We start from the raw sequence: 13,532 nt of genomic DNA, 5'->3' as shown, positions 1-13,532 counted from the left end.
AAATGTAAGTTTTATAAACATAGGAATTTGACTTGTATTTCTCAGCTGGATTCCTCAGTGTGAAAAGGTGTCAAGGATACAGCTGACACTCAGTAACTTGTGGATGGAATTAATGAGTCCTAAGAAGAAAGGTAAGTGAGAGAGATGCTAAATAGCCATCAGAGTATTTAGATAGGCCGGCTTCCAGCCCTTGAGCTTATTAAACGAGTTCACGTTTGACCCACATAAACTCCTCAGCCAAACTTCCTTGGTCAAAGCCTGTGGAACATTTCTATGTGGTCCCTTAAAGCCCAGTGTTAAAATGGCAGCAAGAAGTAGCAGTGGTTGATATTCTTTGAGAACTGCCACATGAATTCCCTTTGTCTCTAATCAGTTTATGATGCAACAAAGCTTGGAGAATCTGAGGTTCCCCCCACCCCAGGTACAGTCTGTGACAAGACTCATTACTGAGGACGTCTTTGTCTTTGTTTAGTGTAGGTCTTGATTCTCTTTGCTTTGGTGGCCTTAGGTTGTATACACTGACAGGACATTTGGTTCCTCTTAGTTGACTGGGAGAGACACAGGGAACAGAGGTTCTCTATCATGCAATGGACAGGCTGTTCTTGAATTAAAGCTCTCGAGCGCTAGGAACTTTTAGAAGTTACTCTTCTGTGGTGGATCATAATAGCATCACTGGTTCTCCATGGTCTCTGCCCATAAAGTCTTTTATAGCCAGTTCAAATGTAGAGACCTCCCTGAATGTGAATATTGTTAAGCCCACTACTGACTGGGACTAAAGGTGGTGGTAGTGGCAACAGTCAAAGAAAAATAGCCAACCAACTGATTAAATGAATAAAGCAGCCATAAAACATTCAGCAGCTGACTGACTTTTAAATCAGGAACATTATAAAATGTTCCCCTCTACACCAAATGGAAAGTACTTTCCAGAATATGCTGCTTCTCTTGTTTACTTCATATATTCTTTAAAAACAATTTTCTTCATTATCTTTGTCTGTTGCCTGCATGTGTGTCATGCAATGCCCGTGGAAGTCAGAAGAGGGCGTGGGATCTCCTGGAACTGGAGTTACAGATGGTTGTCAGCTGCCATGTGGGTGCTGGGATTTGAACCCAGGTACTCTGCAAGAGCAGCCAGTGCTCTTAAGCACTGAGCCATGTCTCCAGCCCCTTACATTCTGATTTTTCAAATGTATTTTTAGTTTAAATTGTATTGGAAGAAAATAACAATCTAGCCTACACTCGTAAAACACAAAACAGTATTTGGGGCATTTTGTTGTCAAGACTTCACAAGTGGGAGTGAGTGTTAAGGGTGCAAGGGGACACTGTTTGCAGCTTCTCCCCTGGACTGAGATCTTTTATAAAGTGTAGTCTTACAGAATCTGGTTTTCAGAAATCTCCTAAGCTGAGTGCACTTCAGAACTGATCTTTGCCTCTTCAGTGATCTTAAACAAAATTATGAAAATCTTCCCAAATCCTGACTTTATAACACCAAGAAATACTGACAGTGATGTTTCAGGGGGTTAATGATGGTCTAATTATCTTGCACCAATAAGGAAAAAGAGTCCGCCTTTTGGCAAGATTATGTCAGAACTAGTCAGATAATATAGATATTTCTACCTCCACACATTTTCTAAAGGGGGCTGTTGCTGTTTTAATTAAATGTTATATGAATACATTTCAAATAGATCCAAACACAGGGCAAATTCTGTTTCAGAACCACTGTTCCTACATTTAAAATGTATTTGAAATGTAATTAAAAAAACAGATAATGGGAAAGGAAAACTAAAATAACTCGAAACAAGCAGAATATAGTAGCTCGTCATTACACTAATATATCAAACAATGTGATCTTAGCTTAATTATCCCCTTTGAGAGTTGAGAAAACTAAGCACAACCTTCAATTTACAGCTGTTTGGTGCCGGGAACCTGAATTATTATTTAAGAAGAAGAGGAAAAAGTTTATTTATTGTGACCTCCACTCAGTTTTATTCAGCATGGAAAATCTGTATATTCACAAATGAGGGCCATTCATCCCCAGGCCGCGCATTCTTCAGCTGTCCAGGCCCACATCAACTGCACTTCTCCAGCTTTTGTGTTCATCTCGAAGGCTCTTCATCCAGATTGTTCATCATCTTGATGGTCGAGCTTTATCTTGCTTCTGTGCAGCTGCTTATCCAAAGTGCTGAGGGAGCCGAGGGAGAGAGAAAAGAAGCGAGCACGCAGGAGAGAGGGAGCCGCGGAGAGCTGAGGGACAGAAGGGAGAAAAGGCAGTGGCCGGTGCACATATGAGGATAATTTGTAGTTTCTCAATAATAATAATAAAAAAAAGGAGGACAGGCTAATTACTGGCTTAACTAGGGCAGCCTGTGGATCTTCATGTCAAAAGGACTGCTGTAATTATTTGCCATCAAAGCACTTTCATATTGTAGCACAAAAGAAGGGCCTTTTGCAAATGGATCTTGCTAATAAACAGGGCTGAGAGGAGCTTTATGTGTCTCCCTGGTTGCAGGCACATTAACACAGTGACATGGAGCATAACTCCGGGGCCTCGGGGAAAAAAACACCAGAATGATAATTATCCCCCACCCTCCCCAGCCTCCTGCGCCTTTCCCTTTGTGTTGGATGAGGAAGCCGAACATGACCTACTGGAGGGCCCAAGGCAGGCTATTAGTGACCCCCGAGCCCTGACAAGGTGCCTCTGTTCTTTTAAAAGCTGCCTCTTGATGTCAGGAGGGCCACGTGGACCAGAAGGCTCAGCTCCAAATGGTCCAGCAAACACTTCAACCTTAAAGACACCTGGAAGGTCATGACCAATTTAATGCAGATGAAGAGAGCGGTGAGGAGGCTCTGTGGAATCCTGGCGCTGCAGCCGCCCACCCTTTCTTCTTCTTTGTCTGCACTTGCTCACACGTATGCACTTAAGAGTTCTCAAACCTGAATTCGGGAGAAAAGTTCTCTCTCGTTTTCTTTTCGTAAATAAAGTCTTAGGGAAATATTTGCCTGCCACGGAATAATTTATGGCAGAAAAATTATGGGAAGATAATACGTAAGAAATACAGGGAAAGGGTAGCAAAGGTGGATGCAAATACAGCCCCGTCCATTAGCCCTTCTTCTAGCAGATGTAAACACACTGATCCCCCACAGGTAGGAGGTCACTGCAGGCCAGGGGGCTGCAGTTTAGTGAACAGCTCTGACTGCTTTTCTTGCTTCTTGCTGGGCAGCTGGTAAGAGGCTCATCAGCGGCAGAAAGTCTAGCAAACAAGCCTGCTGCCCAGAGGTTCACCTGTGAGCTCTGGCCTGCCCAACTTTGGAGATTGCTGGAGTTGTAAATTGTCTCAGAAAGCTCCGGGCTTGTTCTGCTTTCTGACAGAATGGTTGATATTGAAGGGTAGGCAAGTAATCAGCTTGCAAAATGTGCCTGATTGCCTTCCCCTCTCCCTCCTCTTCCCTTTTTGGCTTTGATGGTTCTGTGAGAGGCAACTTCTATACCCAGTGGGCATCGCGCAACCCGGATGATAGGGGCTGGATTCTATTTTACACGCACCAGAAGCAAACTCGATCCCTGTAACTCTTATTTTACCCAGCAGAGAAATTAAGAGTTAAAATTTGCATTGCAAAAGAATTCTTGCTTCACAAACGCCAGCTTCCCTGAGCATTTAAATATTTAATTATTTGAAAGGCTGGAGGTAGATAAACTTCAAGTTAAAATGTTATGAGCCATTTCTAATGGAAGATCTACCAGGAATGACTTGGAAATATTGAAAGACAGTGTGTGTGGGAAAACAAGGTGGAGGGCTGTTAGGATGTGACTCAAAACTGTTTAGGTGTGTGCTCTCCACGTGGAGCACCTTGAGTCTAGGGACTCACGCTCTCAGCTTGTAAACCTCAAGATAGTCAGACAATCAATCGCTCAATCACTCAATCAATCAACAAATCAATCAACCAATCTCTTGCCTGTCTGCCTTCCTTCTTTTTCATCTTTTCCTTTTCAAATTTCATAACATTAAGGAATTGAAATATGGACGTATTAATTATAGATCTTAGGGTTTTCAAATAGTTGCAAATGGCAAAGAAAACAAATGTCAAATTGCACTAGTCCTTATTTTATCTCTGTGGACTTCTTTCTCTAGAACTTTAATTACTTATATCCAATTGCTCACAGGATCTCTCTATTTCCATATCTAGGAGACATCTCAGACTCAGCGTACCTAGACTGAAGCTCCAAATTTCCTCCCACTTTACTCTTGCTCTGTTCACTATTTTCCCCATCTTTCTGGATGGCGATGGCAGCTTTCCAATGCTAAGGATCAAAAAAGCCTGTTATCTTTCTTTTTCCTTCTCCAGCTGTTATTACTTCCAGTCTGTTATGAGATTACCGGCTCCTGTCTTTCTAGCGCATTTGGGTCTGAGGACCACTCAGCCAGCCCTTGGCCTGAGCCACCATCCTCTCTTGCCTCCATTATTACTATACTAGCCTCTACTCCAGTCTCCTGACCACTGTGATCTACTTCTATCTCAGCGGCTATAAGCAGTCACATGGGACGTCTGTGACAGAGACTCACCAGGGTTGCTGACTTTATCGTCTCCTTTTTCCAAATTTGATCATTAGCTCTTGACACAATGGTCTCCATTTTTTCCTTGCCAGGGAGCGAGAGCATTCACATCGGCATGCTCACCTCCTTTACCACCAAATCATTTTTTCGAACCTATTTTCTCCATGATACCTACTTAGATTTAACACTGAAGACTAACTTCCACCCCAGCATATCGTGTCTCCCTTGCTTTGTTGTTTTTGAACTTTTCCACAAAATTTATTGAGTATAACACGTTATTTAAAAGAAAAATTTTTATTTTTATTTATTTTATGTTTCTGAACATATCGCCTGCATGTACGTAAGTGCACCCGTGTCGTGCAATGCCCGCGGAGGTCAGAAGAGCCTGTTGGATCCCCCTGGAACTGGAGTTACAGACAGATGTTAGCTGCCATGTGGGTGCTGGGATTCGAACCTGGGTCTTCTGCAAGAACAACCAGTGTTCTTAATTACTGAGATACCTCTCCAGCCCCATGTTATGTTTTATTAATTGTTGTTTGAATACTTTTGTCTCATAAGTTTTGAGGCTTATGACATCCTTGACTCTCATTTTTCTTGTACTGATGTATTTCCATCTCTGAAATATCATGATTTTCCACTACTTGTGGCCTGAGTAGTGAATACATGAATTTCAAAGTTTAAAAAACTGGAGATCAGTAATAATGACTTAAAAAACAAAATGGAATATACAAGGAGGCATTCAGAAGGAAGAACAAAACTTTCGGTGATGAAGCGGATCTAGAGCAGGAACACTGATCCCTGGATCCTGACAAAGTGAAGCTGTCATGCTTTGCTTTCCTCTACTCATGCTGGGGACAGTTATAGGGACTTCTGTCTCACCCTTGCCCTGGAGATTTGGGGCAGAAAATAGCCTGGTAAAATAAGAGAGACAGTTTTGTTTATATATTTGTGTCCTGCATTTCTGAAAATATTGTCAAACTGCTTTTTTATTTGCTTTGCAAATGCCCCTTGAATTTTTTCCCGTCTTTTATGGTGGAATCCAGTGTCTGTTTTCGAATCTCCTGCTTTTCCCTGATGCCAAAGCGTTGAACACGCAGTTAGAAATGCAGATTAAGAAAAACGGCGGACCAGCTTCAAATACATCTGCCTTGCTGAACTCAAGAAGTGACCTTCAAAATGTCTACTTTACCCCAAACTTCTTGGTTGAGGACATCTTTCAATGTTAAGAAGCAGTTCAATTGCAAGCTCTTTTTTTAAAACCAGTTGTGTGTGTGTGTGTGTGTGTGTGTGTGTGTGTGAAAGCATGTGCCTGTGCAGTATGTGTGCGTGCACAGAGATGGAGTTTACAGCAGGAGGATGCCTGGTGTCTTCCTCTTGCACTCTCTACCTTATCTCCAGAGACAGGATGTCTGATTGAATCTGGAACTGGCAGTTTTCTTGGCTAGGCTGGAAGCCAGCAAGCCCCAGAGGTCCACCTGTTTCTCTCTGCCTGCCCCAGTGTTGGGATTACAGGTGCACATGGAAGCCTGGATGTTATGTGGTTCTGGGGATCTGAACTCAGGTGCTCATGACTGCACAGCCAGTGAGCTCACCCACTGAACCATCTCCCCAGGCCCCAGTTGCCAACTTTTAATTCCAGTCCTGGGGTCAAGTTAGGACCCTTGTCTCTGTCCTCTAAGTTATCTGCCTTTATGTTTCTATATCAGCTTTTGAGACAAATATTAGAGACAATTTGAGAGGAATCATCTAAATAATAATTACAAGCCAGTTTGTGGCTCATCACAACATGTGTCTAGACCAAACACGGTGGCAAGAGAAAAGGAAACAGCTAGAAAAGGTACTGTTTTGTACTTGAGTTAAATCCTGAGGGGATCAGCTCAGTAGCCAGGAAGGGCTTTACTCTGGTTCCCCAAAGGAACATTGTTCTTTTCAAGTCCTTTCAGATCCCTAGGCCTTCTGCATAACTGGGGTAAAGCAGGATGGGAAGTGGGTGTTACCTCAGAAGGCCCAGGAGCAAGAGTTCAGGATGTATTGTCACCAGATGCCCAGCACTGTGCTGAGGGAGGAGGCTTTGTATGGCTAAAAGGTTTACCTTTACCTCAGGGAGTAGGGCGGGAGGCTTAGCTCTCATGGTGCTCTGCTGTCCTCTGTGACCACGCTGCTAAGGCAACCTGGGGGACAGAGCAAATCAAGATGCAGCTCACAGTGCTGTAATGGACAATAGTGCTAGCTTAAGTAGAACCTCAATTCATCACTACTGTTGGTTTGTGAAAATTTGACTAAGGAGTGCTTTTGTTCATATGTAAAAAGGGTGAAAAATCTCAGACTCGTGAATTCACTAGTAGAAGTTGAGGTATTAATAATCTGAGGCTTTCAACTGAATGATAATGATATAGAGAAAATAATTATGGTTCACACAATGATTTTACAAAGCTGTTTTCTTTCAGCATCTCTGAAAAATGGTGTGTAGAAGTGTGCAAAAGTAGGAAATGCATCTAATTGTAACTTTCCTTGAAGATTGTACTTCTACCTTTCCTCCCTTATGTGTGACTTTATGAGAAACCACCCTAGCAAACCTTAGCAGAGCAGTTTTGGGAAGACCTACAAATGTTTATTTTCTTTATGCTATACTTTAGGTGTGGCATATATTTAGGGCTGACCCTAAATGTTCCTAAATTTGGAGATTCTGCTCTGTTCCTTGTATGTGTTTCTCAGCTCCTGAATGCATTATTGTTGAAAATTATTTACTTTTAAAATCATATGGATGATGTCAATTATTGATTTAGAAAATATGCCTCCATCAAAGTATTTATTGACACTAACACACGCAGTAGTCTTTGTTGAAGAAACAGTACTATCTGCTCTGTACGGACCAGAAAGTAGAACTGATCCGGACTCCCTTTGTGGGTCTGAGCACCTTGAGCTGGTTGGACAATATTCCCAGGCTCTGTTTTCAGGGATTCTCTTGGAAACAAAGGAGGATTTCCTTTTTCCCTTCCATAGGCTGGTTCTTCAAACCAAATGGAATCGGTCACATAATTGTTTCCATAAGGAGAGACTGCACTCTGTGGCTGCATCCCCTGTGATCCTGTATACCTGAACTTGCTTTTCCAAAAACCAGCATCCAGACAGTCAGTGAAATGGGTGCCATGATTCAGGACTCCCAATAAAGCACAGAGGGAAACAGCGCCCCAGTGCTCAGCGTGTAGGTCAACAGAGAGAGATGGAACAACTATATTTAGAAGGCCCCAGGAGATCTGTTTTTTGTACTAATAGTATCAAGAAATATGGATGTATTTATTTCTTTATGAAAAATGACCACCAACAAAATTTGAAAGAAAAATCCCAAAATTTAGCTCAGGTTTCCAGGGTGAATTTGTTGCTGTTATTCTTGTAAGATAATTTACTCTTTTTCTAGAAGTTAACTTGCATGTGTTTCTGTTCTGTATACCTATGTTTACAACCTAAACACACATGCATGTCTGTACATACATATAAGCACAAGTAATTGCAGAAAAGGCATGCGAGCTTGGGTGTGTGCATGTGTGTGTGTGTGTGTGTGTGTGTGTGTGTGTGTGTGTGTGTGTACCTTTAAAATTTCTTTCTCAGACCTTCCACAGCATGCTTACCACGTGTAAAGTCTTTTATGGTCATAGTGTAGGGCGATACATTATTTTCCTTAAGACATTAACTTTTCACATTTCAAAAGCAACACTTGCTTATTGTAAAACATTTGTGAAGTATAAAAAACATAGAGGATAAAATTAAAATCACATAAAAAGCATATGAGTCTCATAGGAAGTTAAGTGCTATTACCTTGCTGTTATTGTTGTTTTTTTCTAGGCTATTATTATTTTAATTAATTAATTGATTAATTCATCCATCCATTATTTATTTATTTATTTATTTATTTATTTATTTATTTATTTATTTATTTGGGGGAGCATGCAAACGCAGTCCCTTCCCCACACACACACAAATTATGCAGTCGAGTTTCCTGCGTTTGGGGAAATCGTAGGGGTTGGCACACCCAGAGCACAATGGATGAGCCTCACCGTGGAAAAACCACCTTCGTGATCCTGGTATGTCCCCTGGCAGGTAAGTATTTAGGCTAGTTTCAAATATTTGTTGTTGCCAACTTCTCATCATCTAAGATGATATATTTAGGGAAAGCTGATAAATTGCGGCACCACTGGCTCATTCATTTTGGTGTTTTAAGACAATGCATGTTACTGCGGACTGTATGCTCCTTCTGTACCTACCATCCTTCCATCATCCATACTATTAATATGTTTATATACATTTCCCCATCAATACTTACTGATCTTCAAGTCATTTTTCCAACTTCCCTTGTGATTTTACTCTATATAGATCTTCCTATTTAACCAGTCCCCTTCCATTACTTCATTCCATCCCCGCAGGTAGATAGCAAGCTCCATTTCGCTAATGCACTAACATGTTGGTGATAGGCCCTTTGGCTTTCTTTTTACCATCATCTCTCACTTCTGGTCATTTAGTAACTCAGCTGAATGGCTTGGATTATGATGCTGTCTCTTTGACATGGGATGCTGAATTTTTCTTTTCTAAGGAGCATCTGTAGTTCATTCTTTTTTACCTTCGTGTCTGCTCAGCTCTGTGTGAATCTTTTATCTTTGTAACCCTCATCTCACCTTTTATAATCACAACTCTCATTTTATCTGAGCTCACAGTCAAATATTTCAATTACATCCTACTTCACACCTTCAGTTTATTATTGACTTTGTCCCCCTCTGGGTCCTGTTGCTACTGCTGTAAAGTCTTTTTACGTCATGGATTGGCTAAAAATTGATTTCTAACCCCAATTCAACTTTAAAACTCCTGAAAGTATCTTTTTAATGGCAAGTTAATTTCTTTTCACTCCTTCCCAATATTTTATCAATGGCCTAAAAGTACTAATGGTCTTAGTGTCCTTTCTTTTAGTGGAAATCTGTCCTTCTGTCCTTGCGCGGGCTCACAGCCTCACCCGTCTGTGCTCCTGTTGCTGTTCTGAAAATCTCACTCACTTTATTACATTGTTGGGAAAATTTTATGAGATGTTCAAAAAGCCCAGGATAACTTAGCTCCTCAATTATAGCTGTTTTTATGTTTAATACCTATTTTTGTATCGTCCTTTCTGAGCTATTTATTTCTTTGTCCTTGTTTATTTCTTTCCTTACTGGTTTGGAAGACAAAACAGAAACTGCATTAAGACTAGTGCTGGAGACGTCCGTCTGCCTCCTAAATCATGGACTACCAAATATTTCCCTTTTCTTGGTTCTTTAACTTCCTCGTGTGAACACCTAGTCTCTCAGTCACTTCCTTCTCTTCATTCTTCAGTCCTTTTTGCTTTGATATCTCCTTAACTCTTACTGAAACTGCTTATGGATGTTCCCAGTGGTCTCTGAATGGCAACTGCAGTCGAGCTGGATCTCAGTTAAGTCTAGCTCTAGGATTATATTTCCAAGAAGCAGGAAGAGAAAGCTGTCCTTGCTGTGTTTGCATTTGGCTATCATCCCACTTACATTGCTATTGGGTTTCTGTTTGTCTGACCTGTTAAATGATGAATATATTTCAGGAAGAGACTGTGTTTTATTCCTAAAGACTAAGTCAAAGGATACACACACACACACACACACACACACACACACACACACCCCATATGTACTCACTTCAAAGACTGCTGTCTCAAAGAGAACTCTTAACCATTTAAAAATTTTTTATTTTGTTTATTATTTTTTTATGTGTATGAGTGTATTGCCTACATGTATGTCAGTGCGCCCCTGTTGTGCAGTGTCCACAGAGGTCAGAAGAGGGTGTTGGAAGTCCCTGGAACTGGAGTTAGGATGACAGTTAGCAGCCATGTGGGTGCTGGGAAGTGAACCTGGGTCCTCTGCAAGAACTGTCAGTGTTCTTAACTGCTGAGCCATCTCTTCAGCTTCTGGACACTTGACCTTAAAAGTTGTCCTCATATATACTTTGAGGTTCTCAAATGTTAAGAATTTCCGTACTTAGTGAGTGTTACCATTCATCTCTGACCTTGTCAGTCAACCAATTGTTTTGCCTATTATGTGCTGGGTCAGTTATGAGTACTGAGGGTTCTATTGTAAATAAGCCCTAAGGCCAACCCAGTCCTTGTCCTAAGAGGCTTGATTGAAGATTCTAGGACTTCCGAATTCTGTATGTCTGTCCCTCCCCATACCACATATCAAACACTTCAATTTTAAGCCTTGTCAGTTTGAATTCCTTGCAAGAGGGAGTTGGCCTGGAAGTTTCTGTCATTTTTTTACTTGGGTCGAAAACATATGCATTTGAAACCAGGGATCTAGTTAATGACTTTAAGTTTCAATATCGTTTTTTCCTTCTACATAAAAATGGTTGGATACTATGTGAATATATATATTTCTTATTCAGCTACTGAGTGCCCATGGACCTAATCAAGCTCCTACTTGGAGGTTTTGTACAGATGGCATAGATCTAGAACAAAGCAATAAGCATCAGAGAAAAAAAATCTAGTTTGGAAAGTTTTACTTTTGTAAGGTTATCTGTTGATAATGAAATATGGAAAAGTTTTAACTTTGCAAGGGTGAATTTTAAAAATAGTCTACAAAAATACATGTATAAACAGAAGTAGTCTATCGTTGCTGCAAATCTCAATATGTGATTTTTTCCATTCTGAGGTTTTTATTCTTAGGTTCATATATATGCATATATATATCATAACCGAGAAGCTTGCTGTTGATCGAACAAGAGATACATCTGAAAATTCCTTATCAAGATCATCAGGCAACTTCTGAAAATTGAACACCCTACTTTGAAAGTATTTAAAATGATGCAATGCATTATCAGTCCACAGTGATAGTGTAGTTTGTTTTGAAACTGGTGTCATTGCCAGAATACAAAACATTAGTCCTTGCCACTAGTGGTTTTAAAACATGTAATAAAAACAGGCGTATGATATGATCAGTCCAGCCAAGGTGGTGGGGGATTTGAAGTCCCCTGTTAGCGTCTTCCAGTTGATAACTTTGAATGCTTTTCTGTAGTATCAGGTCTTTGTGTGCTTGAGATAAATTGAGGCTCACCAGTTTTCTATGTTGCTGATCCTTTGATACTCTCTTGCCGCCATGTTTGATTTTTGTCTCTATAACCCCAATAGCTTGGGAAGAGTAAGGTTGTATGAGTTTTTGGCCACTAGGAACCTGGTGACTGTAACAAAGGGTGCTGTGTTCTTCGTTTCTGATTCTACAACAGTGTGAACGATGTTGGATCCCTTGGAAACACCCAACAGGTATTTGTCCTGGGCCTAAATAGGGGACATGGTGGCTTTAGAACTGAGTAATCCCCTGCCCTACTAGTCTGAAGTCTCACAGATTTCCCACATGAGTACCCTCTGCATTCCACTTCTGTTTTCGGTAGGGGATAGGTATTCTGTGATTCTGTAGAGAAGGTCAAAGCTCTAAGAGATGATTCCTACATAGGTGTGGCTTTGATAAAACTCTTTAGTCTGCTTTGACCAATTCCCTACCCAGCTGGTCTTCCTCTTCTTTTCCTGTGTTGTTTCTTTATTTGTGAGGTTTAATGTCATAATCACTTTCATTGTTGCTCTTCTTCTAGCAACTGGGTAACGTATGGAGAACAGAAATCTATTTCTTACACTTTCAAAAGCTAAAAGTTGGGATCAAGGTGCCAGCACCTGATAAAGACCTCCAGGCTGCATTGTCACATGGCAGATGGGCAAAAGAATCAATTTTTTTCTCAAGTACTTTTATGAGGATTTGGAGCTCAACCTCATTCATGAGAGCGGGGCCCTCATGGAGCAAACAACTCTTCAAGGCCTTACCTTTTACACTACCCCATTGGCGGTGCCTCAGCTTTGGGTGGACACATTCAAAACATAGCAGATGATAACACTGTGCAGGATAATTTGCATTTTAATAGCAGTTGCTGCTTTAAGTAGTAGTTGTGTAACACATAAATTCAGGTATTAGACTTAAGTAGGGGCAGAGGTACGGCCATCAGGGGTTTTCTCAGGCCTCTCGAAGTCATTTGAGATGTGCAGCCTCATCCTCTGCCAACTGGGTATTATTTGATACTGGATAAGGGAAATTCCTCCTGGCCTTGAATTGGGATTTCTTTTATTTATTAAACTTTAATAAGCAGAAATAACAAAGAATCTTTTAAAAGGCATTTTTTCTATTAGCATTTTGATTTTATTTTATGTGTATGAATGCATTGCCTGCAGGTGTGTAAGTGCACCTTTGTTGTGCAGTGCCCACAGAGGTCAGAAGAGGGCGTCGGTACCCCTGGACCTGAGTTACAGACTTTGTTAGCTTCCATGTAGTTTCTGGGAATGAAACTTGGGTCCTCTGCAAGAGTACCCAGTGCTCTTAACCACTGAGCCGTCTCTCCAGTCCCATTAAAAGAATTTTTAGTTACTTAAATATAAGTTTATTTTTCTTCCTACTTCTAACCCCCGCCCATACCTATAAGCTCACACACGCAGATACCTCTTGCTCTGTCTCTCTCATGAGTCTTTTCAGTATTTGGCATAGGTCCCAGATCAAAAGCCCTTCTAGGCCAAACTTCCACAGCTTACTGAATCTGCAGAGTACTTATCAGAATTTAACTACATCCCATGTTTGCCAGTAAGGAAAGCCAAGGCCTCCCTCTGAGAGCAAATACCAGCCTACATCATGTCTGTGGCACACCTAGGGGGAGCTGGGAAATCTCCTCCTCACATAACTCTTTTGTTAGAAATAATTTATCCCAGACATTTTCGTCTTTGAAAGAATGTAGATTTATAGATTTGATTTCTTAATCAGAGTGAACTTTTGTTAATGTTTCAGGGCTTGGATATATACAGTCATACCATGGGCCCAGTGGTGATATTAGTAATAAAAACAATAGTATTAATATATCACTGTATCGGTATAAAAAGAGTTATAGATCAGCATTTGTAGGGAAGGG

At 40.9% G+C, this 13,532-nt stretch overlaps 1 non-coding gene across 1 annotated transcript; it reads right to left on the bottom strand.

The window, feature by feature from the left end:
• Nucleotides 1–8,486: 8,486 nt before the first annotated feature.
• Nucleotides 8,487–8,656, bottom strand: LOC115071990. Its single transcript, XR_003851052.1, has one exon. It is a non-coding gene; the product is annotated as a U1 spliceosomal RNA (small nuclear RNA).
• Nucleotides 8,657–13,532: the final 4,876 nt, after the last annotated feature.

The sequence above is a fragment of the Nannospalax galili genome, unplaced genomic scaffold (genome assembly GCF_000622305.1).
Source record: "Nannospalax galili isolate Female #2095 unplaced genomic scaffold, S.galili_v1.0 scaffold20, whole genome shotgun sequence".
NCBI lineage: Eukaryota > Metazoa > Chordata > Mammalia > Rodentia > Spalacidae > Nannospalax > Nannospalax galili.
Note: the sequence above shows the minus strand (reverse complement) of the source record. Positions and strands in the feature narration are given on the sequence as shown.